The sequence below is a fragment of the Spodoptera frugiperda genome, chromosome 25 (genome assembly GCF_023101765.2).
Source record: "Spodoptera frugiperda isolate SF20-4 chromosome 25, AGI-APGP_CSIRO_Sfru_2.0, whole genome shotgun sequence".
Taxonomy (NCBI): domain Eukaryota; kingdom Metazoa; phylum Arthropoda; class Insecta; order Lepidoptera; family Noctuidae; genus Spodoptera; species Spodoptera frugiperda.
This window is the reverse complement of record NC_064236.1, coordinates 17,352,701-17,377,837: the sequence shown is the minus strand read 5'-3', so window position 1 is coordinate 17,377,837 and position 25,137 is coordinate 17,352,701. Positions and strand designations below refer to the sequence as shown.

The 25,137-nt window shown below is 36.4% G+C and overlaps 1 protein-coding gene and 1 long non-coding RNA gene across 5 annotated transcripts in view; both read right to left on the bottom strand.

The window, feature by feature from the left end:
* Positions 1–25,133, bottom strand: LOC118268682 (uncharacterized). The gene is made up of 3 exons (XR_004783045.2): positions 19,521–25,133; positions 1,376–1,438; positions 1–1,275 (listed from the first exon to the last, which is right to left on the bottom strand). It is a non-coding gene; the product is annotated as an uncharacterized LOC118268682 (long non-coding RNA).
* Positions 1–25,137, bottom strand: part of LOC118268666 (ADP-ribosylation factor GTPase-activating protein 1) — a 112,050-nt gene that overhangs the window by 20,274 nt on the left and 66,639 nt on the right. The gene's annotated exons all lie outside the window — the stretch shown is intronic.

Sequence of the window (25,137 nt, the reverse complement as noted above, 5' to 3'; positions counted from 1 at the left end):
TCAAACTTAGAGCATCACAGAATTTTGCATCGACGAACTGGATACAAGAAACTATACATCTTCACTACATAGTATAAAACAAAGTCGCTATTTTTGCCTGTTTGTCTGTAGGTATGCTTAAATCTTTAAAATTACGCAACGGATTTTGATGCGGTTTTTTGTAATAGGTAGAGTGATTCAAGAGGAAGGTTTATATGTATAATGCAGGCATAATATATCACCATTGCACCCATGCAAAGCCGGGGCGGGGCGCCTGTAGTAGTTAAATGAGTTTATTACAAGACAACTGACCTTGAGGCGAGATTCAGACAATTGTATTAGCAAAATATTTCGGATACGAATAAACATTTTGAAGATTAGAACTCAGAAAATTTTGGTTCGATTTATATTAGTGCAGAGTCGAAGCGCATCTAAGCGTCAAATTCTTTACTACCAAAGTGAATTCCAGCGAATACGCGCGCATTCGTTGGAATTCGCGCGATAGTCCATTGTGATCAACACCGACGCAGGCCAATTTCCAACTGATGACGCTAGTGGGCGCATGGACACGCGAGAATGCGCGCGCACCAATCGGCGTTGTTCACGCGCAGAAGAGAAGCCTGATGAATGCGCGCGCATTTTTAAAATCTCAGAAGTAACGTGGAGTTAAGGTTGAATTTGTTATGTTCAGTTCTGGAAAGACGCTTCGATGCGATTGGACTCTGCGCTAGTATGAACTGACTTTTATCTAATATTTATAGAATAAATCACATTAGCGATGGACAGGACAACAATTCGATCATTCAATATGGAGCTCAGCGAAATTTTCCAATCGCGATATGTAACACAAACTATCCATTTGTTTGTACAACGACAATCTTATACTATAAATATAAAATTAATGCCACACAAAAACATAACAACGACACACAACACATACTTGCATTATAAAAGTATCTAAGTGGACGCGATGTACATACGTAACTCCAACAATAAAATTAAAAAAGGCATGATTTTTCTACACAAACTACAATTTAAAGTGCAAGACGAGACGATTAAAGCGTAAAAAAACTTGGACTGAAAAACAAATGTAGATTGCGTAGCTCAAATTGTCGTGGTGAGTGTGAGGTCATTACAGTACCATAATGTGAAACTTACACATGATCGAGCAGCTCGCACCGGCGGCATACTGTTGTATCTTTGTCTGCCGCTGCCACGGCTGCCGCGGCTGAGCGAGCGACAAGTGCGCTGCTCCGGCATTGAGCACGACCGAGCCGGTCGAGACCGACGGAGCACCTTCATACGGTATTTATTAAATACTTATATTATATACGTACGAATATCAGTAACCAAATCGGTTGCTGCGCTGCGTCAGACGGCCCTGCAATAAACTTACCAGTCCGTTAGCCAGCGTTGCTCTTGCCGGTAGCGTGTCACACATTTTCTTTTGAGCAGGAACCTTAACGAGAAACCGTGATAGTTAATATAAAAATATTACGTTATGTGGATCCAAACTAAACGAAATCAATAACCAGTCAATGAATAACAAAGAATATCGCTCATGGATTGAAAAGACATTTCGATAATATGTGATTATCTTAATGAACCTCCTCCTTTTTTTGAAGTCGGTTAAAAATGACCTGCGTAATGTTGTGATGATAAAATCGTGTTATTATTTTGACATCTTCCGTGGTTTGATCAAATCCCTTAGAGATTTCGCCATATCGTTGCAACATCCTTTCCTTACTAATATAATATATAATATTATATATATCTTATATCTATATATATAAAAATCAATTGCTATTCCTTTGTCTCGCTAAAACTCGAGAACGGCTGGACCGATTTGGCAAATTTTGGTCTTGAATTATTTGTAGAAGTCCAGGGAAGGTTTAAAAGGTGAGAAAATATCAAATAATTGACGGAAAAACTCTAAAAACTGCCCTTTCCTTTATCCCATACAAACGTTTTCTAACTAATACGTAGAGTCAATTTGAGCTTTATTGCTATTAGATAAAGTTCATTGTTGGATAAATGCTATTGGATACTAAAAAACAAATGCTATAGATTCCCTACTAATATTATAAATGCGAAAGTAACTCTGTCTGTCTGTAATTACGCTTTCACGCATAAACCAGTGAACCGATTTTGATGAAGATGATGATTTTGGTACTGAGATAGAATAGACCTTACTTGATACTTTTTATTGCAAAAAAATAGCGGAGAATGGGTAAAAAGAGGGGATGACTGTTCATATGTAAATTCGTCATTTTAAAAGCTGTAACAGTGAAACTTTGTATTTAGATACTTAATGAGGAACGAAAGAACATGGTCTACTTTTTATTGCAAAAAAATAGGGGAGAGTGAGTAAAAATAGGGGATGAATGGTCATATGGAAATTCGTCATTTTTAAAGCTGTAACAGTGAAATTTTGTATTTAGACACTTAATGAGGAGCGAAAGAACATAGGCTACTTTTTAATAAAAAGGGTAGAGGCGTAGTATGTTTGATAGAGGAGATTAATGTTTGCTTGAAAATTCGTCATTTTCGTTAATACGTTGCCTGTGGCTTCACTCGCGTTCCATTCTTATTTAAATACACATATACTTATTTAAATCGCCAATATCCCTACTACCATACTAATGTTATGAATGCGAAAGTAATCCTGTTTGTGTTGAGGTTACGCTTGCACGAATGTTTTTTTTTTGGAATATAACAACGAAACAATGTATTTTTTTATTGATAGGCAATATATAGGAAATTAAAGGATAATAATATAGATAACCTTGGCTACTTTTCATCATGATTATAAAATGATGAATCGGCGGTCGTGGTTTCTTTGGAATACATATCTTTAAAAATGCTAACAGTAACATATTCTCAAGTAATTCACATTTTAGATGACATACGGCAGCATTTTGACCACTAACACCACTACGCGGACGAAGTCGCGGGCAAAAGCTAGATTCGATAAATTTTCATTTGTACATGTCAAATATTTGTTTTTTCTAAATTCAAATTCTGTAAATAATGATTGACATTTATGCATAAACTATGAAAAGGGTGAATAAACAATTGTCTGTATTTTTTTTAATCTATTGAAAATGTTGAAAAGTGCATTAAGCATTAATAGAAATTCCTCAAATATTAATTATGCGTGCGTTCAGAAATAATGACAAATTATCAACAGTTACGCGTGTGTTCAGAAATTTATTTTGTGTAAATTAAAGTTTCTATTCACGTTTTCGAACAAACGATGCTCTTTCAATATAGTCTATTGGTGTGAATGACATTGACATTCGTATTGCGCGTTTTTTAAAATATGCAAAATTAAATGTATATTTTTCAATATTTCTGAGAGATTATCTTAATATTTCTTCGAGTTTTAAAGACTAAGAAGATTTTTATTTGCTAATAAGTGTTTGTTAATCAAGGTAAGTTCACATCTTCATTATTGATTTTTAGTAACTTTTGGTGACTACACAATACTACAATTTGGTATACACGGTTATGCAGAAAATGTATGAGAGCTTTTTATTTTCATTTGGAATTTCGTTTTTAACAATGCTACCAACCAGACGTACAAGCTTAGGCCGCAGAACTCGAATTACGGCAAGTCAAAGAAATATAAGAGCAAATCAAACTGATGAGCATCGCGAAGCGCGAAATGAACTTGATCTGAATCGATATCAAGATAGAAATGTTGTGTTTAATCCCCACAAAGCTGCATTCAGTTATAATATGGCAATTGATTACAGTTCAGAGCAAATTGTTGCTATTGAACTAATGAACATTGTGTGTCCACATTAGGATTTCAAAAATGAATCCTCTGGATTGTGTTGCGCCAGCGGCCAAGTCAAATTGACGCTATTGGTACCGCCACCAGAGCATTGGTTAATTTTTTGACTCATATCCAGCAGTACAATAATTGCTTTCAAATGACATCATTTGGGGCAACAAAAGTTATACGAGACAATTTTTTGCCTACTTTTAGCAAGTAAGTATAATGGCAAACGTTTTTTTTTAGTTTTAAAACCATGTAGCTGGTGCAAAATATGTCGAGTCAGTGATGTGTTTATTTTGTAAACAATAAATCAAATTACTAATAATAGTCTATAATCCGAAGACTTAATCAGCAACATTTTATAACATGTTGTATTTTATAGTGGCATGAGCAAGATGTTCTTGGTAAAGCCTACTACCTAAAGCTGCCGTGGAAGGCTGTTTAATGTCGAGGTTAAAAGTAGTTTTAATTTGAAATGATGTAAAGTATTGTGGCAGTATTTTGCGAGCCACATGGTGGTACAATTTGCTATACAATTGCCTGTATACATATTTATATTCTTGCAGATTCAGGGATTCAAATATATCATCAAACAGGTTCCTTATTGCCAGTGCCTGTTGAAGACTATACATTTTTGCAAATATATTTTATGGACAATTCAGCAAGAGAAGTTGATCAGCGTTTCGCACACAACAACTCAGTAAAGAGATCCATTGTGATGAACAACTTCAAACATTTTTCCTTCAACACAATGAATTAATTGCATTAGACCGATGCATTAGACATTCACAAATGCATTAGGCGCATGCCATATTGCCATCAGATAATCACAAAATTGTCATCAGAGCCGATAAGGCGCCTGCAGGACAGTGAAATGATTGAATCCTATGAAATAAACACTATTATGAAAATATATTTTGTTTTTTTTTTTAAATTAGTAAAGTCCTTTTCAGGTATAGTGAGATCAGGAAATTATGGATTCATTTTTATATGGAGGATATTTATAGATTCCAATTCAAATTGAATAGGGACTCATACATAACTCAGCTATACAAAATAAAGTAGAGCATCATTGCTACGCGAAAGCGGTACGAAGTTCGCTGGGTCAGCTAGTTATATATATATATATTATATATATACAGGGTGACTTTGAATTCGACGTATTCCTCTCGGGAGGTGATAATACAACTAATTTCCTACAAAATTAGCCCTGAGGTCCTTGGGCGGAAAGTGGCTAGTTTCTGAGATATTCAACATTTTTGGTTTTGATAAAAAAATCCCGAATTGATTACAAAAACATCAATAAATAAAAAAATACTGGTTGGATTTTAGTAGTTTTAGTTTTAATCAATTGCCAATACATCAGTTATCATTTATAAATACTAATAATGGCACAAATATCATTCGTTTTAAAATAGCAAGTAATTTCCTATCAAATTTTGTTACGTGTCACTAATTTGATCAATAGAAAACTGGATTTATTTTTAAAAAAATATATGACACTAAGCGTACAAACTATTAGAAAAACTTCCTTGGTTTATTAGCTACCCAGAAACGTAAAATTATTTACAAAATTCCCAAAAACAAATGAATTAATTGATGATAGGTAGAGTGTAAAGAGAAAAGCGCAATTTCAAAAACATCTTTATTTGCAGAAAAATGTTCAAAGTAACCTTCCCTACGACGAATACATACCCGAACACGCTTCCTTATCTCTATGACGGTCACTCTTGGACCGAATATGCGTCTAATTTCGTCATTATCTTCAAATACGTTTTGGAGAAGAATTTCGATACAGGGCCTATTCCGTCTGTATAAACAAGGGACTTTATGTAAAAATCAACCGGCGTTAGGTTCTGGTCACTGTGCATGCCATGTAGTCATGTAGTGGGACCGCCCTGTCAATATTACACGTAGGAACCGAGACATCCTACCATTGCCGCACAGTAGATATACAGTGCTCTGATCAAACTATCACAATATTCATTATTAGCCCCAAAAAAGTCAACGAAATCTAAAAAAGCAAAACCAACAGGTCCACGGATACGGTTTTGATTCAAATGTTTGGATAGGTATCATTAATAATGACTTGATTGGGCTCTACTATTTACCCAATAATTTAAATGGTGAGAATTAAAATTAATTTTTAAGGAATGAGCTAGGATCATTGTTTTAAATTTGAATTTAGAAACAAGATTATGAGTTTATTCGAACACGACGATTGGTTAGTGCATTATTGAACTACTGTGCGCCAGTGGTTGGATACATCGGTTTTCAGGCGTTCGATTGACAGGGCGGTCCCACTACATGACTACATGGCATGCACAATGACCAGAACCTAACGTCGGTTGATTTTTACATGAAGTCCCTTGTTTATACAGACGGAATAGGCCCTGTATTTCGATACTCGATACTGTATTCTTCTCCAAAACGTATTTGAAGAAAATGACGAAATTAGACGCATATTCGGTCCAAGAGTGACCGTCATAGAGATAAGGAAGCGTGTTCGGGTATGTATTCGTCGTAGGGAAGGTTACTTTGAACATTTTTCTGCAAATAAAGATGTTTTTGAAATTGCCCTTTTCTCTTTACACTCGACTTATCATCAATTAATTCATTTATTTTTGAGAATGTTGTCAATAATTTTATGTTTCTGGATAGCTAATAAACCAAGGAAGTTTTTCTAATAGTTTGTACGCTTAGTGTCATATATTTTTTTAAAAATAAATCCAGTTTTCTATTGACCAAATTAGTGACACAAAACAAAATTTGATAAGAAATTACTTGCTATTTTAAAACGAATGATATTTCTGCCATTATTAGTATTTATAAATGATAACTGATGTATTGGCAACCGATTAAAATCAAAACTTCTAAAATCCAACTAGTATTTTTTTATTTATTGATGTTTTTGTAATCAATTCGGGATTTTTTCACAAAAACCGAAAATGTTGAATATCTCAGAAACTAGCCACTTTCCGCCCAAGGACCTCAGGGCTAATTTTGTAGGAAATTAGTTGTATTATCACCTCCCGCGAGGAATACGTCGAATTCAAAGTCACCCTGTATATATATTAATATATTAATATTATAAATGTGAAAGTAACTCTGTCTGTCTGTCTGTCTGTTACGCTTTCACGCCTAAACCAGTGAACCGATTTTGATGAAATTTGGTATAGAGATAGAATAGACCCTGAGGAACAACATAGGCTACTTTTTATTGCAAAAAAATAGGGGAGAATGGGTAAAAAGGGGGGATGAATGTTCATATGGAAATTAATCATTTTTAAAGCTGTAACAGTCAAACTTTGTATTTAGACACTTTATGATAAACGAAAGAACATAGGCTACATTTTATTGCAAAAAATAGGGGAGAATGGGAAAAAGGGGGGAGGCGCCAATATCCCTACTACCATACTAATATTATTAATGCGCACGAATGTTTTTTTATAGAATACGAAACAATGTATTTTTTTATTGATAGGTTAAGTAAAGGATATATGATTGGCTTCATTTCATTATGATTATAAAATGATGAATCGGCGGTCGTGGTCTTTATGGAATACATATTATTATCTTTAAAAATGCTAACAGTAACATATTCTCAAGTAATTCAGATTTTACATGACATACGGCAGGATTTTGAACACCAACCACTAACTCAACCACGCGGACAAAGTCGCGGGCAAAAGCTAGTGTATAATATTTTGAGGCACTGTTTTTGTAATCATAATTTTGGGACAAATTAATGTGTTAGAATTATTGATGTACTTCAAAAAAAAAGGTATACTTAATACCTTTTTTTTTGAGGGGGAAAATCATCCAGTGACTTCTTTCGCCTTGGGCGAGGCGAGAGGTAGTGTCAGACTCTTACTGACTAAAAACCACCCCGTTCCTACTCCTGCTTTTCGAGCCGGAGCCCCGGTAAACCCGCTAGGTAATCCGCAGTTCCGGGCATCAGCCCTACTGAGCCCCATCTGTGGTAGTCTGTTTGGCTCTTTAAGGCACGCGCGGAACGCGACGCGCCGCACGCACGTGTCTGGTTTTGTTCGGGCGGCAAACTACCCTTGCTCACCGTCCGCAGGCCACCGGGGGTGGCCGGAAATTGTCGCGCGATCCCCGACGCCCGGAGTATCTCTTGCGACGGCTGGGGCGTGAGGAGGTTCGTTTGCTCAAGCGCCCCGCCTCCTCCTTAGCTAGCATGACTATTTCGCAGAAGAAGGAGACGACATCCTAGTCCCCCTCGCTCCGCACCATAGCTTGAACCAATGCCGGACGCGAGAGGTCACCGTCGCTGACCACATCCCTGAGGTCATGGCGGTGCTCAGCCCATGCAGGGCACATCGCCACCGTATGCTCCACCGTGTTCTCCGGGCGGTTCTCGCAGTGATGACAGCCGTGCGTACCTCCCGCCCAATAAGAAACAGGAACCTACCGAAACTCCCATGTTCGGCAAGCACCTGCGTCAGGCGGTAGGTGAAAACGCCGTGGCGCCTCTCAAGCCACTCTTCAAAGAGGGTACTTACCGCTGCAATGACAGCGAGCCCAAAATATAAGTATACCTACATTTAAATTAATAATTCTTAATAAGAAATCATTAATTGTGATTTGTTAAGTACTTACATATAATTACCTCTAACAAATTTATTCAGTCGTCATTTGTGATTATGTAATTTGATTAGTAATGATTTGATATTTTATAATTACATCAGCAACTTTTGATCAGTCGTTCATTTGATGTCACATACATTGGCATTTTAATTTTTTTCTAAATAATACCTATTGTCTTTAAATTTTGTTATTTCGTTCATTGTTCTTTTGTAATGTGCTCAATAAAGTTTTGATTTTCTAAGGGCCTATGCACACCACGTTTGTAGCGATATAGACGCGATACGCAGGCAAGTTAGACGCAGCCTGTAGACCTTTGAAAACATGTAGCGTCGCGTCGCCTATATTTCTCCGAACTGTAATAATCCCGTATCACTTTTCTTGTAACATTTATTGTTCTTGTTTCCCACTACTATAATCCATTGTAAAAGGACGTTTTTTTTTGCAGGGTGAAAATCATCCAATGACTTTTCTAGCCCTGGGCGAGGCGATGTAAAAGGACGCTACGAATGTAATTACAAACAGTAAAATCTAACACCAAAAAATATTTCTCGAAACCTCGTGACATACATACGCACAGCTATTGTCAGTAACAATAGACCACTATTGTTACTGACAATAGCTATGCGTTACAAAAATCTGAATGTCGTACTATACACGCTCCAATACTATAACCTTATTATCCTGGGCTTAAAATAGGATACCTTTTATACTGAAAAAATACGTAGAAAAAAAATGTTAGTTAATGAACGCGAGCTCAACAGCAGTAGCTCAATAGAGGGATCTCCTTAATTATTATGGGCCTAGCCGTATTTGGGTCCAATAGATATTTAGAAGATGTCATTGTCAAAGTTACTAAAAATGGAGAAATAAAACATCCACGCGAAAACCGACATCTGCGCGGACGGTGTCGCGGGCGGAACCTAGTTGAAAATATTGAAAAATTGTGATTTTTCGGTAAAAATAATTCAAAAATGTTTTTTTTTTCCACCAAAACATTATCAAACATATGAAAAAAGTAATGAATTAGTTAGCCAAGGTTATTAGCTACCGTTTGTCGTTTTTTTTTGTTTCTACGACGCATACAAACGTTGATATCACATAAAGTAAAAAAAAATATTAAAATAGCCATAATTTTTAGGGGGAGGGGGTTCGACCCCCCGTATTATTGTTTTTGTCGATTAAATTAGGTGTAGTACTCAACCTTAACGGGTTAGAAGTCTCACCCCTATCACATTGTGTATTTGTTTGACAATAAATAACAACCACTAGAGTCGATAAAAATTTAAGAATAGAAGTGAGTTTCTTTATGGCATTGATACTCCACACATAGTGGAGGACAGATCTATCTCATTGTTACGGTACCTCATTGGTACCGTAACAATGAGATTTGCTATGCGAGTCGGAAAAATTAGGTCATGATTAAACCACCCTCTTTGCCATGCTCTTTGCAAACCCCTGTACTTATTATCATGTGGAGAAAAAAAGTAAAATTAGGAACCCTTTTGAAAGAACATTTTCCGCGAGGCAATGTGGGTAAATCGAAATAGATCTGAACTGTTTCGTTAGTTGAATGGAGCACGCGGATGTCTAGCGAGTTCGAATTCTTGGGAGGGATAGAGTAGGAGTTACAGTTTTTAGAGCTTTATAATTCTCAGTAGTAAGAGAGAGTTGCGACTGTATTACATTTAATGTGCACTTCTGTCTACAACTTAGGAGAAACAACGGCGTAGTCTGGTCATGTTAAAACATTGGAAATAACAACCAGTAATACAATGAGAGTATTTATTATAACTTGTCACGTTTCGCAGATTCAAACTGACCTGTATTGAAAGTCTCAAGTCAGAGCTTACGTCGGGATTTTCAACATTATTGGAGAATCTTAAGGTTGAAGACCTATTAAAGGGCTTAGAGACTTAGGTACCTACTGCCGTACTCAGAGACGTGCTACGGACTGGGTCAAGTAAACATTAAATGACTCTCTAATACTAAAACTAAATACGTTAAGTAAGAATGCTGTATTCACAAATTATCAATATCAGGTTTGATCGAATCTAATTTTATAAAGTCTATAATAATACTGGGCTATGTCATAAATTTTAATGTCGTGGTGGCTCAGAGGATTAAAGGAGATGGCTAAATGATTGACCCAGGCATAATATTAACACGAATACGAATTTCACGCTAACCCGTACCATTTAAATATTCACTCATGAATTATCTAGTGTTTAACTAATTCTTATAACTTCGTGAACGTAAATTAACAAAAAATACGTTTCATAATTGGTTTTTTGCTTTGTTTTGGTTTGCCATGACAACACGAAAGTACTGCTAGCTAGGTAGGGAACTCACTTTTCCCGAATATAAACTAACATTGATTTTTAATAACGAAATATGTAAGTGTATTACTAACATTTTGACCGACACAAAATATATAATTACTATATCTATAATTACTATACTATATTTTGTGTCTGTCGATGTCAAAAAAACTTTTTATCTTTCAACATTTTCAATTATATTATTTTATCGATTTTGTAACTTTTAAAATCTGATTTCATTACACTATGAAAAAAAAACAAACGTCAAACTAATGACTAATGCGTCACGTCAGACGTCGTTTGAACCAACTGTTGTCTTCGATCTTCGTAGTACTTTTTTTTGGATTTTCATTGACCTTCACTCCTCGACATGAACTTGAATTGCAACATGCGGTGCATAAACTGCCTAGTCATAGTTTGAAGTTTTTATAATATTGTTGGAATTACGCGATTTTATTTTCAGGATTGTGCAGATATGACAAGTTTCTGGATCTTCTTAATTACAAAATACAAATTTTTAGTTATGCAGCATTATTTATTGCTAGGTACCATATTTATTCGTGCGGGATCAGTCGTCCAAACTTCCATTTAGCCATGTCCTTTGATTTTTTATAAACTTTAACACCCACGGGATGTCTTACACTTGAGCAACAAGGCAATTTTCATATACATTAGGCAAGGCTGTTGCAGAAGAACCTGTTCCCATTCACATAGGATTTGCAAAAATCTTTGGATACAAATTAAGCTATATCCGTCATCTGGCCCTAAGCTCTACTAACTTAGCAATTCTCAGCGAAATCGATTTAGCCGTTCTTGAGTTATAAATAGTGTAACTAACACAACTTTCTTTTATATATAGACTAGCAGTTATCCGCGACTTCGTCCGCGTAGAACAATGACTTGTGGTAGAAATTGGACTTTCGAATAAGTAATTACATATTTTCCATGGAATATTTTACTGCTGTAACAAATATTATCATAATTGATTCAGTACCTGAGTTATAATATTTTTTGTGAAATTATTTTATTTTGGTGGTTTCAAAACTAAACAATCCCAAAGGGGTTTTCCCGTATAGAGCCCGTTCCCGTGAGGTTTCTGTGATAAAAACTATTCTGCGTCCTTTTCTGGGTCGCAAACCATTGTTGTACCGAAATTCAATCAAACAGGTACAGTGGTTTAAAGACAGAGAGTATCGAGATTTAGTTAATACATAGTTCCCATTGTTCTGGGATTTCCGGAATATTACTCTGGTACTAATGTGGTATGGCTTGTACCGGCACCACGTTACTATTTTTAAATGAAACGGTAGTAATTGTAGCATAACTGTAATAGTTAGACATAAAGATCATGTCATCATCTAAACACAACACGTTTTTAGGCGCCATTTTTTCAATATGGCGGCGCGAGCGGCGGTTGAAATTCGAATAGAGCATACCCAAATCTATAAATTCACCAATTTTCAAAACTCCCGGAAAGCTTTCCAGGTAACCCCCTTTTTATCTACCAAATGACTGGACTAACAAACGTATCACAGCACTACAGGGATACTCGCTAATTACGAAACATTTCTTCTGTAAATCTGATTGTCTCGTACCTGTACCTAATTGTGTTGTTCGGTTTCTGGAATTTTATGTATTGGAAAAAATCATAACTTTTTTTTTATGTAATATAGTTTAATCTCCACGGACTCGAGTCCGTGCCCTTGTTATTCAATTTGCTATAATTATACTAAAACTAGAACTTATGACAATAATATTACATGCTACAACAACACTATTCATTATACAATACATAAGATCTTATAACATTACTTGCATTACACTGGACCTGCAGGATCAGCCCACCAGCACAGTGAGCGAGCCGACCTGCCCCAGCAGAAGGCACCCGTTCACGAGCATGACAAAAAAAAATCATAACTTCGTTCCATGAAAACATGAGTTTAAAAAATCCTTCCCGTATCGTTTGTTATGTTGTCTAGAAACCGTGCACTTGATATGTATACCCCCTTTTTGTTACACCGTGTATATATATTGTAGATTTCAATTAAAACTTACAACGAAAATTGGTTGGAACCAGATATATCATTATTAGTTTTTAAGAAATAATATATTTAAAAAAAACGCATTTATAATTTTGTCGTTCATACAAATAGGTACTATGTAAAACCAAGGTATTTTATAAATTTTATCATATACTTGCTACTACGGAACCCTTAATGAGTGAGTCCGACTCGCACTTGGCCGGTTTTTTTATATATAAATTGAGATATAGCGATTTATTTCAGTGCATAGTCAATCAATTCTACTATTTACTTGTTACTACTCTTTACACATATGAGTTTGAACTTACAGAATGTTGAAGTTATTTTTCTAAGTAGCATCAGGGATCCTGATCCTTATATTAAAAAAATACAAATTCAAGTTAACTGGAAATATTTTTTTCATAGATTTCTCTCTTTTTTTGTAAGCCTCAACCTCTTAAAAGTGCGCGAGTACAACTACGGGCAGAAACTAGTCCATGAATAAAATATTCGGTAACTTGAGTTCGTATTTTTTCTTTAAAATCCCCGATCCTTGATGAAAAAATTGATGCATGTTTTCTTTAGTCAAGAATAGTCCGCAAACCAATTTTTAACTTTCTACTTTTAACATTGTGGAATGCTCCATACAAATCTTCCACCCCGCATATCAAGACACTGGGGGTTAGAAGCGGACAAAAAGCAGCCTATGGCTCCATCTACCCCGTTAACTATGTCCATTTAAAAAAAACATGTCAATTCGTTTCTCCGTTTTGCCGAGAAAGACAGACAAATACACAGACATACACACTTTCCCAATTATAATTATAATAGTAGATATGAATATCAACATAAAAGTTATTATGTTAATAACAAACAAACTCCAATAACAGGGAAACCAGAAATAATAAAACTGACAATTTAGATCGCATGCATCGAGTGCTGTTCCTGAAGTCCTTGGTTTGATTTCCGGCCCTTTATTCTCAATGGAAGAAATTTTCCGAATCTATTCGAACTCGATTTCAAAGCTCACTCTTATAAAACAGAAAAGCATTGAGAAAATAAAACAAATTGAATAATATGTTCCTAGAAATACTTGTTTCTACAGACACCTGAATAAACATGAATTATAGTGAATTATCATATTCATCTTTGAACTTATAATATTTTGTGTGAAGAAGGTAACCTTATAAACAGAAAGAACACTCTACTCCACTCAATTAATTTATTTGTTTTTGAGATATTTGTAAATAATTTAACGTTTCTGGGTATTTTATTATACATAGTTTGTACGCTTAGTGTCATATATACACGGCACTCATTTAAAGGGACAGTAGTAATTAGCAATTTTGGTAAGTTAAAATTTGAATTTTGTAGCAATTCGGTTCTGTCACTAACTTTTGTTGCAGCATATTAAATTTAAAACCAACATTATTCTATAATTGATAGAGAAACTATAGCAAATTAGTTTGAGCAGAATTATGTATGGGGCACTACAAGTTCACCATCACCATTTCCTACATAAGTCACCATAAGTAACATACAGGGTGTAAGCGGAACGCTCCCAAACGTCGCAAACAGGTGATGGTAAAAAACGTGTATTATTTAAAAAAAATAAAGAATTCAATGTTTATTTTAAGTAATAATAGTTGTAATTTAATGCTGAATTTTAATATAGCATGAATAATACAAACACAAAAACGATTAAAATTATAAAAACATAAACAATTTGTGGCGTTTTTCGGGAGCGTTCCGCTTACACCCTGTATACACCGCTAGCTATGATGTGCCGAACTATTTATAGATCCGCTCATTCAGTAATTTTTACCGCTCATTCGATTATTTATTGGACTGCTCTATTGTTTTTAGAATTGACATTGTTGTATGATTAAATAACCGAACTAATTATTTTTTTATTACTATCCATGTTTTACTGTCGCAATAAAATTAATCAACCGCCATTATATTAAACTAACTTCTGCCCGCGACTTCGTCCGCGGAAACATTCTTGTTTTAACATAAGATTACACTCGGCGCTATTGTAGCTTCCAATTAGTAAAAGAATTTATGGAATCGGATCGGTAATTTCGAAGATTACCGAAATTCTCTTGTTTGCTCAAGGTTAGTAGCCTAGTAAAAAAAAAACAACATGGGTAAAGATACCAAATATTTTTGGCAACTTTACCTACGCGCCGTATTCATCGCGTATTGCTATTAAAGAGTTGTTGAGGTTCAGAGGGCTTCATCTAGGACTACTTCGTATTAAAATGAAAACAATATGAGAAAATCTATAAAGATAACGGCTACACAGACAGTAGGTAAAGTTGCCACGGGTTTCATCGTAATTAAAATACAAATATGAACATGCTAGCTGGACAAAATTATTTATTGATGTTTTTCATCTTATACGGCTTTCATGTGACGTTTTATTGCGTAATTCATACAAAACACCCACATAAAAGGCAATAGGTAGGTAACTAGGGGTAGGGGTACGATTGTCCAGCTAGCATGTTCAGGATGAATCACTGTGAATCGTAAAGAAATTACAATGTTTACCGATTATTTCCAAGTACGTACACCGAAATAAACCTAACTGAATTTCTGTTTTGTTACAATTCAGAGAACCAATCAAGGAACAACCAAACGGAACTGGGTCATAAACAAACTTGGGTTTCAAAAATAAAAAAAAACAATGTCATATTTGTTTGGTTCCAATCAGCATTTATTTTCTAGAAACATAAAATAATCATACTAAAAATATTATCAAAGATCAAAACTTTGATCTGAATAAATTATTCAATATTTTAATTTATAACTGTCCACAGCAAAGCTAGTGGAAAAGACAAAAGTTGTACTTTGTCTAAACAATGCTAAACTAAAAAAAAAAACAGTTTTCTTAAAATTACAACAATTTGGTTGTGTTAGTCATCTTCACATTAAAAATGTCATAAAGTAAGGTGAAAATTTTATTCAGAGTATTTGGTTCCTCTAAAACTAACAATGTTTTCCAATCTAAAGCAGTTGGCTAAGAATTTATGATTCCATATTACTGGAGCACTCTTCAGGATAATGTAAGAAAGACTGCAGACAAAAAAATAAAGATTTGTAGCAACAAGAGTCAAAAGACTGGCACAGGGTGTACTTTTTCGTGGATAACACATAAGTCACTGTAATTTAAAAACTGTAGGACTTAGAATTTTTTTTATATTTTTCTGATAACATTTGGAACCTTGCTGATCATCTAGTGCCCGTTGGACGTCGATTTCAGGGACACCCTGTATATACATAGCATAATATACAATGCAAAGATAAGTAACAAAAATCAGTGCTTTAGCTGATTAACACAAGATTTGTTTGCAAAAAGCAATTTTTAGTTTTAATACATGTCACTTCTGTGGACACAGTCTTTTCCGTGTCAATGTCCACAGAAAAGACTACGTCCACAGAAGTGACTGTCTACGGGTTTGTCCACGGAAGGGAAAACCAATCAAATCATGCGAAAAAACACGTCACAATTTTAGGTTAGAAATTAAAATGCAATGTTCTTAAAAATGGCGGCCCATAACAATTGTTGTTAATACATTTTCATGATAATTGATTAAACACTTACCGTAGTATCGAAGTCACAGAAAAGTCGCAACGATCTTTTAAATTACACTGAAATAATCTTTTAAGCGATTTACTTTTTTAATTGACGGAGCGGACGCACATCGAATTCAAGTTATAATTAAACTGACAGCGATTGGAATGTTACCAATTTAAATGAATAATTTAGGCTGCGTTCCAAATATTGAGACTTCAAACATTAAATATATTTGGACCACGGAAGGAGTCGCAGTACAAATAACAAATTGTTTATGTATCATAATTTGAAGAAATTTTGTTTAAAAATTGTATAACAGTGGAAAATGTTTTTTGATTGTATGAGTAACGTATAAAAGAGGTATTAATCTATATATTAATACGTGATGCAAAAACTTTCGACCCCTTTTTACGAAAATTGCGCGGACGTAGGAGCATAAAATTTGGTACACTTATAGTATATGTATAGGAGAAGTCCAGAACGCTAATATTTTTCAAAATTAATGCTTATAAAGTACATTAAATCAATAAATAAAACATTACACACACAATCATGCTTAGTATCGTATTTGACAAAACGTCAAAATTTACAGACATTGCGATGATATTCTCACGTCTCATATGAAAAGAGGTTTCTCATTGAAGGAGGTTTGGTTATTCATGATGCGCCGGATATATTAATTTGAATTTTACAAAACGAATAGTAATTCGTTAAATAAAAATTATCCTTGAACGTATGTTAAGTGGTATTGTAAATTAAATCGTATATGGTCGAATTTCGACCACTAGGCGACCACTAGTATTTATAAATCATTATATTTTAATTTTGATCATGAAGTTTGAAACCTCGTTTGAAAACGGTCCACGGAGGGGTACTTAAAAGATGTTTATATTAATAATTAAAATATAGAAATTACCGAGTACGTCAATAGTTACCGCCTGACGCAGGTGCTTACTGGACACGGAAGTTTCGGTAGGTACCTGTTTCGGATTCGGCGGGAGGAACGCCGTCTCCTCCTTCTGCGAAGCAGTTATGCTAGCTAAGGAGGAGGCGGAGCGCGTGAGGGAACGATCCTCCTCACGCCCCAGCCGCCGCAGAAGACACTCCGGGCGTCGGGGATCGCGTTACGATCTCCGGCCACCGTAAGTGCGGGTCTGCGGACGGCGAGCAAGGGTAGCTCGCCGCCCGACCAGAACCAGACCCGTGCGGACGGCGCGTCGCGTTGCGCGCGCGCCTCAAAGAGCCAGACCACCACAGATGGGGCCCAGTAGGGCTGATGCCTGATCCGGAGCTGCGGACAACGTAAAAGGTTACCGGGGCTCCGGCTCAAAGCAGGAGAAGGAACGGGGTGGTTTTTAGTCAGCCTCCCGCCTCCCCCAAGGCGGGAGAAGTCATTGGATGATTTTCCCCTCTCAAAAAAAAAAAAAAAAAAATTCTATAGTATACGCTCATAATAAATATTTGTAGGTATTAATATAGTTGATTTACATTGTTTTAGTTAATTTTGGGACAACGCACACATACTTTTAATGTTCTGTTTATGACCTAACTACCGAAACCAATAAACAACAATTAACAGGCTGACTAATTTGAACATCTTGTAACAACATCCTATGCATAATAATTATTATGCTTAGGTTGTTATGCATAATAATTATTATGCTCAGGTTGTTGTTACAAGATTTTCCACGAATATTAGTTGTTACAAGAATTTCCACGGATTGACGCTGTTTCGGATTCGGCGGGAGGAAACGTCCGGGTGTCGGTATTGCGTGGACCACCCGGAGGACACGGTGGAGCATACAGTAGCGGTGTGCCCTGCATGGGCTGAGCACCGCCGTGTCCTTAGGGATGTGATCGGCGACGGTGACCTCTCGCGTCCGGCTTTGGTTCAGGCCATGGTGCGGTGCGAGGGGGAATGGGACGCCGTCTTCTCCTTCTGCGAAGCAGTTATGCTAGCTAAGGAGGAGGCGGAGCGCGTGAGGGAACGATCCTCCTCACGCCCCAGCCGCCGCAGAAGACACTTCGGGCGTCAGGGATCGCGTGACGATCTCCGGCCACCGTAAGTGCGGGTCTGCGGACGGCGAGCAAGGGTAGTTCGCCGTCCGACCAGAACCAGACCCGTGCGTACGGCGCGTCGCGTTCCGCGCGCAAAGAGCCAGACCACCACAGATGGGGCCCAGTAGGGCTGATGCCTGATCCGGAGCTGCGGACAACGTAAAAGGTTACCGGGACTCCGGCTCAAAGCAGGAGAAGGAACGGGGTGGTTTTTAGTCAGTAAGAGTGACTGACTTTGACTTTGACACTCCCTCCCGCCTCACCCAAGGCGGAAGAAGTCATTGGATGATTTTCCCCCCTCAAAAAAAAAAGGATAACTGCTCAATATGTTTTCCAAGTGATCATAATAACATCTCGAATATTTAAATAACAGCTCAAAAAATTTGTGCCCAATAAAAACAACATTCTTCAAGTATATATATCCATAGGAACAATTAAAATTAATAAAAGCATTAGGGAATAAAAAAAAAACTTAAATATTTATAATGATTCAATTAAAAAGCCGTAATTAGTAATGGTTATTTTTATACCCCTAGCCCCAAACACGTAACACAAAACGGTCAGGATTTGTCGAATCGATTGTGACTTAACCTGTTTCCTGTCACGATCTTGTTATTGTTTTGGTATTTATTTTCGTCGGAAACTGCTTTAAAGGCATTATTAATACAAAATCCAATTACAATTTAATTTTAAATCGCAGAATAATAAATTTATCGACATGAAAACTTAATGTCGGTTTACTTGTTGATAGGGATGTGCCGTCACTTGCTTGTATAACTCATGTTTATGGGTTCTGTAGTAACTATTAGGTAATAAGAAACAGTTTTTTAAATCTTGTGAAATAACCTATTATAGTCTTGGAAATAACATCAAAGTTTACAAAAGAAAATACAACTAATTCAGTACCTTTAAATAAAACTTACATAGCTATAAAATAAACAATGAACCAGATAACAGATCATCAGATAATTTATACCGAAGTTTAATTACCTACCTAATAATGGAAAGAAATCAAGCAAGTATGTGCCCTATGTAAATAAAACAAAAAATCTTAGAGAAACAACACAAAAATTAAGTAAAATCAAAATAATTAATGTCATTTTAACTTAACTACCTTTAGAAGCTAGCTTCAAACCTATGTTTGAAGCTAAGTAAGTACTATTACTTACTTAGTGGACAATTGATGACGTCGGTGTCTTACGCGTTACGCGTTGACGGGAGCAGTTTTTGAGAGCTCACGACCGTTTCACGCGAAATGGCTAGTAAGACTGAGGGCGCGAGAACTTGTACACTTCTGTTTCCATGTAAGACAACGTGTAATTAATTTAATAGACTTGGAGTTCTCTATTGTTTGCTTATTGTGTTGATTGTAATCCTTACTAATATTATAAATGTGATAGTAACTCTGTCTGTCTGACTGTCCGTCTGTTACGCTTTCACGCCAAACCAGAGAACCGATTTTGATGAAATTTGCTACAGAGATAGAATAGACCCTGAGGAACAACATAGGCTTTTATTGCTAAAAATAGGGGAGAATGGGTAAAAAGGGGGGATGAATGTTCATATAGAAATTCGTCATTTTTAAAGCTGTAACAGTGAAACTTTGTATTTAAATACTTTAGATCAACACATTGTTAATTGAAGGCGTAGAATGGCTGATAGAGGAGATTAATGTTTGCTTGAAAATTCGTCATTTTTGTTAATACCTGTGGCTTCACTCGCGTTTGATTCGTACCTACCTATTTATTTTAATCGCCAAAATCCCTACTACCATACTATTAATGCGAAAGTAACCCTGTTTGTCTTGAGGTTACGCTTACACGAAAGTTTTTTATGGAATATAACAACGAAACAATGTATTTTTTTATTGATAGTATAAGATATATTGTGGTTGGTTACTTTTCATCATGATTATAAAATGATGAACGGGCGGTCGTGGACTCTATAAAATACATATTTTTAAAAATGCTAACAGTAACATATTCTCAAGTAATTCAGATTTTACATGACATACGGCAGCATTTTGACCACCAACCACTAACACAACAACGCGGACGAAGTCGCGGGCAAAAGCTAGTGAAGAAATAAAGTTTTGGGGTGGCTTGATATGCTTTTTTTATTTGTTTATGAGAAGAATAGTATGAAGTATGAAGAAGTACGAAATATCAATATGTTCCTCAATATAAAAATATTGAAGAGCTGCTTAGACAGTCTGAGATGTTGAGTACGTCTGCAAGGCCCACTTATTAACGTTTACGCCCACTACACACTGTTTACAAAAATAATTATGATAATTTGTTTTACCAACTTTAATTTAGGGAGCCTTTTTTATGGGAGAAAATCATCCTAGGACTTCTCTCGCCTTAGGCGAGACGATGGGTGTCAGACTCTTACTGACTAAAAACCACCCCGTTCTTACCCCTATTTTTCAAGCCGGAGCCCCGGTAGGTAGTCCGCAGCTTCGGATCAAGCGCCAGCCCTACTGGAACCCAGGGGTGTGCACAGAAATTTTGGAACCCAAGATAGTGAATACCTTTGGAATATCACAAAATATTTTTTATATTGGTTAAGATTTCCGCTGATACCAAAGTACGTGTAGTCTATATAACCATAAAAAAGTACGAAAAATTCTATTACTTTTAAAAGTTGGAACTAATATTTCGTCATCGAAAAAGCCATTGAAACTCAAATAAAGAGCTGTTTAAAAACGAATCTACTTACCCTCAAAGTACAGGCAATCTTGTTGAACAAGAGTGCCTGTGTTTGAAAAACCAGAAAAATAGGTAAGCCTCCATTAATACCTACAATTGTTTAGGGAAATCTTGGCCCAACTGTGTAAGCGTTAGGCCTCACCTATGCAAACAGTTTTCCAAATTAAATCTCTTAAATCTCTATGATATTGTTAAAATGAATTTAGTCCAACACAGTAATTAGTAGTTTTCGCATAAATCAATGGGACGAAAGCGGACAAATAGTGCAATGAACCACTGCATAAGTAATTGGGATATTTCCGACGACTGTAACTTAATATTTCATTCATGTAAATCTAGTTGAGGCTTTCATTTCTTACCTTTTAGTGAGAAACAAAGTGAAGTCTACAATAGATATTTATTAGGTAGTAGACAATCTACTTATTCAGAAATCTTGTATACTAAAAGTATTCTATTATTACAGCGTCATATCAATTTAATAAGGAACATCACAGAGTTTCCAACGACCGACCCTATTAGACTTTTAAATTTTTAACTTTGTATTTCCTAAGCTACTTTCCTTATTTATAGTTTAATTTAATATCACACTCTTGTAGACACTTTTATAGAATACTATATGGATAGTTTTATGACAGAAAGTTGGATGATGCATATTTTTCCTACCTCCAATGTTGTTTACCCAACTTACCTAATTTGATATTCGCCAGAAAATTATGTAATTTTTCAATAGTTGGTTTTTTATTTTAGATTTCACCGCGAGCCTTCGACAAAGCTCGTCTCGTCGTAGTTATATTATGTTTATAAACCCAAATTATAGGATCAATAGTACTTGTAGTGGAAATAATCTTAACAAATGCTTTTATAGGATCAGTGGCCTGAGTTAATGCGTCTACTTGATTTTTATGTGACTCGTAATCCTATAACTTAATTTATATAGGAGAATTTTGCTAGTTTGGCAGAGCTGGGCTGGGATGCACGGAGATAGTACATAAATTTGGGACCAAAACAACAAAACCGTCCGCTATTTTATCCCGATAACATCGACAGCTCTTTACCGGGCGAATTAATTAAAACAGTATCGGAATAGCATATTCATATTTGTGATATATTTATAAATTGTTAAAGTATGACTTTAAATGTTGTTTCCGGGGTTTATTTTAGTCCCTACAACTAAGAGACGTATAAATAGTACTTTACGTAGTACTTCACTACCTAGTTGCGGACCAATTTCATTTGTTCTCTATAGGTTACATATTGTGTTGTTGGCTGTTGCCAATAAACCAAATGTCAGCAGGTACGCTCTGGTTTTATAAAAAAACCGGCTACCGAGTTGGACTCGCACATGAAGGGTCCCGTACCAGCAAGAAGATAACATAATATTAAAGTTATAAAATAACTTGGTTTTACGAAGTGTTTGTGTGAACCTGATTCTTTTAATTTTCGTTACCATACAACTTTGTTTACGAAAAAATATTATTTAGATAAACATGCGAAAGACGCTACAAAAAAGGGTTTCATATTGTAATATTTTTGTCCGTTATCCGAGCCAGATGTTGTCAAATGTGACCATTTCAATCTTACAGATTTTTAGTGCTCCGGCTTCTGTAATTGTGCCGCACAGTTTTTTTTTAGATATTTCAGAAAACACTTCCTGCTGGGGTAACGTTACCACAGCCAGATCTTTTTCTTTTTAATGGGAATTTTGATATAAATACTACCTAAACAATTAGTGCCGTTTGTGAGGTAAATGTTCCGCTTTATTTCATCCTTGATCTATCTTCGGTTGCAAAGTTATTCGAGATTTTGCTGGATCTCTGAAACGGTTAAGTGGATTCTTATAATATTTCGCACATGACTTCTTACGAATTAGTTTAAATTTGTGTTGTTTAATAAAAACACAAAAATAATGTATAGTTTGAAAGTTATTTCATTTAATCGAAAAAGCTATTTATTTGTTCCTAGCGCCCTAAATAAGAGGATTAAAGACTTACTTTAAATGTTATTTTGAAGTCGAGTTCCTCGCCAAACAGTTACGTGAGTAAACCGATAACATATAATAAGTTATTTTGAAGCTTTTAATTGCCTATTTGCCTATTGCCTAGTAAGTACCTATTTAACAAGTTATGATGATATGCAGCTCTTCTAAACTAGTAGGTTATCTATATCTACACTTTCCAAAATAACTATCAGCGGGTGATTAGTGATCGATACTGCCGCCAAAAATGCAATCAGAATTTTTTTGTCTGTCTGTCTGTATGTATGTATGTTCCTTATAGAAACAAAACCACTCGACAGATTTCAATGAAACTTGGTACAATTGTTCTTCATACTCCTGGGCAGGTTACCATACTTTATCACGCTACGATCAATAGAAGTAGAGCAGTAAATGGAAATGTTGGAAAAACAGGAGAACTTACTCCATTTTTAAGCTTCCGTCGCCTGTGCTGCCTTAATGGTTAAAGCTACACAGAAATCAAGTATGACGGAAATGTTCTCCTTAAAATAATATTATTTAAAAAATATTCCGGGACAGCAAATGTCTGTCTTTTATGGTTGTCTCACAATAACACGTATAACTCCCGATAGCTTAGCAGTTCGGAGCTTTCTGATTATATTTGTCTACTCTTACGTTTATAAACTCTCATTCATTCATTCATTCATATTATAATAAATCTGAAGAAAGGTCAATTCTGTACATTATAAAATATTGAAAGAATAAATAGCACGGGGTGTTACTGGATCGATACCAAACCCAAATGGGATCCCTCTATCTGGCAGAATTTTAATGCTCCGAAATTTGTTTGGCATAACACACTTGGCAGAATCTTCTTTAAACGAATATACATATGGCATAAAAATCATTTAATATAATTATTGTTTTGCCGAATGTTTATATGTCCGAATTTACAAAAGCATACTTTTAAGATGGTAGAATTTTATTTGGCATAATTACTTTTGGCAAAGCTGAATTTTGCACAATTTCGTTTCACATAAAGTTTATTTAGAGCGATGATTGTTTGGCATTTTAAGAAGATGGTAGATTATCATTGCATAATTATTGTTCTTTTTATAAACTATCTTGTGGAGTCTAGAACAAATTTCCGTGCGCTTAGGCGTTTTTGCCATAACTATTATTGGAAGCAAGTATAACAGCTCACACATAGGACCCACTTAGTTTTAAGTCAAATTTCCGTGGTGCTTGGCAACAGGAGTTACAGCGGTAAAGTAGTTGTGAGGTTGTGTCAACGTAAAAAAATAAAATAAAAAAAAATCTTTTGAGAGGTACCTCCTATTCCGACGCGTTCAAGCTTGTCTAAAAGGATTGGGACAGAAACGGTGTCAAAACTTTTCAAAATGTAGTTGCAGGATGTAGTTTTTCTCGGGTGCTGCTCACCGCAGAGGTACTATGTCAGAGGGTCATGGCCATCCGGGTGATACGCGGGTGACGCAGCGAACCTCTTTGCCGGATTACCGCCGTGGGATTTTGAGTCAAAGGTGCTTGCGCACATCTTCAGTTTGCGCGCCGACGCACATCGCCGGTGTAAAATTTCACTGCCATGCCAGATCAGTGCGTTGCGGGACGAGCCCTGCGCGATCTCATGACGGAATGGCAGCAACAACTGTCGCTGTTTCGCAGCGGTAAGTCCACTCTTTGAAGAGTAGTTAGAGAGGCGCCACCACGGCGTCCTCACCTTCCATCTGACGTAAGTGGTTACCGGACATGGGAGCTTCGGTAAGTTCCTATTTGGGCGCGAGGAAACGCCCGGAGGACACGGTGGCGGAGTGCCCTGTATGGGCTGAGCACCGTCGTGTCCTCAGGGATGTGGTCGGCGACGGTGACTTCTCGCGTCCGGTATTGGTTCAGGCCATTGTGCGAAGCGAGAGGGTCTGGGATGCCGTCTCTTACTTCGGCGACAGTCATACTAGCTACGGAGGAGGCTGGGCGCGTGAAGGAACGGACCTCATCGCGAGGGACACTCCGGGCGTCGGGGATCGCGGGACGATCTCCGGCCACCGGAAGAGTGCGGGTCAGCGGACGGCGAGCAAGAGTAGCTCGCCATCTGACCAGAACCAA